General features: G+C 54.6%; 1 protein-coding gene across 1 annotated transcript in view; it reads right to left on the bottom strand.

Annotated features, from left to right (window-relative positions):
* Window positions 1–322, bottom strand: part of PSMA4 (proteasome subunit alpha 4) — a 7,077-nt gene extending 6,755 nt beyond the window's left edge. The window contains exon 1 of the mRNA XM_029951729.1: window positions 211–322. The gene's annotated coding sequence lies outside the window, so the exon portion shown is untranslated. The remainder of the gene's footprint in view (window positions 1–210) is intronic.
* Window positions 323–2,615: the final 2,293 nt, after the last annotated feature.

The raw sequence follows: 2,615 nt of genomic DNA, 5'->3' as shown, positions 1-2,615 counted from the left end.
CCCGACCCCCGACCCGGACGCGCGCCCCCCGCAGCCAAGCGCCACGGCTGCCGGCCCGTCGCCGGGGAGGCGGGTGCAGAGTCATGGCACCGGGGCGCCTCGGCGCCGGCTGCAGGCCGAGACCGCTCTGCCGCGTCGCTCACGACCCCCGCCTGCAGGGAGAGCGGCCACGCTTCCGCGGACAAAGGCCACCCAGGAGTAAAGGCTCACCAGAGGGACACACGAAGGACTGGAGACCTACAAGGAGACTTTCCTCGCGGGACAAAACCCGCCGCCGACACTTCCAACCCGGAGCGGCCCTGCCAACATGGCGCCCGCGCGTGCGCAGAGCACCCCGAGACCCGGAAGTCCCGGAAGCGGGGCCGACGCTGGCGGCGGGGGCGGAGCGGGGTCCCTGCGGCAGGATGGCGGGCCGTGCGGGGCCGGTCCTCGCCGAGGAGGAAGCGTGCTCATTGCGAATTTCCAGCTGAGCTCCGCGCCCTGTTTGCAAAGTCACTGTGGCCCCGGGTCCACGCGGTCCGCCGCAGGCCTGGGCGCCCCTCCCCGGGCGGCCGCACACCGTCGGGGTGGAGAGGTCACTGGGCGCGGTGGGGGCCTCTGTTCGGGGCGCGGGGCGGCTCGCGTCCTGCCGGCTTCCTTGGTCTCTGCGACTCATGCTGGTTCCCTAACAGCGTGTTGGGAAGACACCTGACTTTTGCTTTTCAGGTCACAGCAGCAATTGTGCGGACATATTAAGTGCTTAACTGTTCCTGCCCTGTTCTTAAATGGTGCCAAGCTTTAAAGAACTTGACCCTGCGTCCTACCTCCGGGTCTCCCTTCCTGAATCTGTCTTCTCTTTCTGCTGGACACAGCAAGTTTTGATAGGGTTCATACTTTCAGGTGAACTTTACCTTGGTCTCCTCCTCCCCTGTCCTCATCGGAAAGGATGCCCTCGAGCACTCTAGTTAAGGCGGTACCTACCATCAACGGGCACAGCATTTATCTTTCCTGACATTGTCCTGTTCCAGTGTTCATTACCCATCTCTCCTCTCTCCTCTTTCCTCTCCTCCCGGTCCAGCTTCAGTCACTCTGTAAACCACTACTTGGTGTGTTAAGTTTCTTAGGGTTACAGGGTTGACCAGACCTGGGTTACATGTAGTCATGTGCTCAGTCTCCTCCAAGAAGAGGCCCAGAGAGAAGCGATTTTGTCCTCTTCATGTTGGGTGAAACATTTTTACGGGGGGATCTGGACTGTGAAGAGGAGGCAGCCTGGGATTGCGTGTGTTTTGAGGCCTTTCCTGTCATTTCTGCTTCTTGGGCACACAGGGATAGGAGCCACAGTGGCAAAAGGCTCCATCCAGACAGGTGGCGTTCTGAAGGCATCCTCGGGTGGGTGTTAACTGCAGCTCAGAAACACTGAGGATCCCTGCCACCTCAGTTCATTCTGCAGAATTAAGCAACTGTTTGCCAAGAGTTTTAGGTGAGCAGCAGAATCTCAGGTCAGCACAAGAGGGATCAGTTGAGATAAAAAGGCAGAAGGAAGAATGAGTTTGACAAATTTGGGACTGGGCAGTTGAGTCCGGCCAGGATGAAGGAGACGAAGAGGGAAGTAAAGCTGGAAAGGCATCTGAGGTGAGCTTGTAAGAGGCCTCCAATGCCAGAATTGTTTTTTTTGTCGGTAAGAGGCTGGATCAAAGTGATGTTTTAGGATGATGAGGCCTCACTCTCCCAGCCCACGGGTCCCTCTTACAGTGTGGTGTGGGTGCTTCCCATTCAGAGGCCCTGTGGCCCCTTGCCTTCAGTCTGGGTGGGCCTGTGACTGACAGCGGTCGGTCATAAGAGATGACATATTTCTGCCGTGTCCTCTCGGGATAGTCATTCTTAGAATGTGGACAGGTATTCTGCCAGAGCTGAGACGAGGTCCCAGCATCACACGCCAGATACGTGAGTGAAGATTGCTCCAGAACGTTTAGTCCCCATTGAATTTCCCCCATCAAAGCTCCCTTAGTGCTCACGTCTTCCCACTGGAGGCCCAAGCATTTGTGGAGTGGGGACCAGCCACCCCAACACCTGAGTTTATGCCTGCACAATCCATGAGATAATAAAATGGTTGAGATGTAAGCCACTCCGTTTTTGGTTAAGTTGTCACACAGCAGTAGATGTAGCTAGAGCTGGGATCTGCCTCTCGGAGGGCAGCTGTAGGTTGGAGAGTTTAAGGGTAAGAATACAGAACGTAGGGCTCTTTTGCCGTGTGAAAGGGTAAGAGCCTGGGGAGAAAAAGACACTTGCAAGAGCACAATCTCCGCTGTGCATGTGGTATTGATCCCCAAATCTAGAGATGGGTTTTCTCCTCATTGGTTGAAAGGACCAGAGACTGGCCCTTGTAGAAGTGCATTCATTCCAGCAGTTTATTAAGGGTGTGCTCTGACAGTGAAATCCAAGATTCCGTTCATTTTTCTGGTGCCCAATTTCCTGAATGTCAAGCTTGATTTAAAAAAAAAAAAAAAGGGAGGGAGCCCCAGGTTGGCTCAGTCAGTTTGATCTCAGGATCTTAAGCTCGGGCCTCACTTTGGGGGTAGAGATTACTTTAAAAGATAAATAAATAAGACAAAAATCTTAAAAAAAAAAAAATATAT

Source organism: Suricata suricatta, chromosome 9, assembly GCF_006229205.1.
Source record: "Suricata suricatta isolate VVHF042 chromosome 9, meerkat_22Aug2017_6uvM2_HiC, whole genome shotgun sequence".
NCBI classification, from domain to species: domain Eukaryota; kingdom Metazoa; phylum Chordata; class Mammalia; order Carnivora; family Herpestidae; genus Suricata; species Suricata suricatta.
The sequence above is the reverse complement of the archived record's forward strand: the minus strand, read 5'-3'. Positions and strand labels throughout refer to the sequence as shown.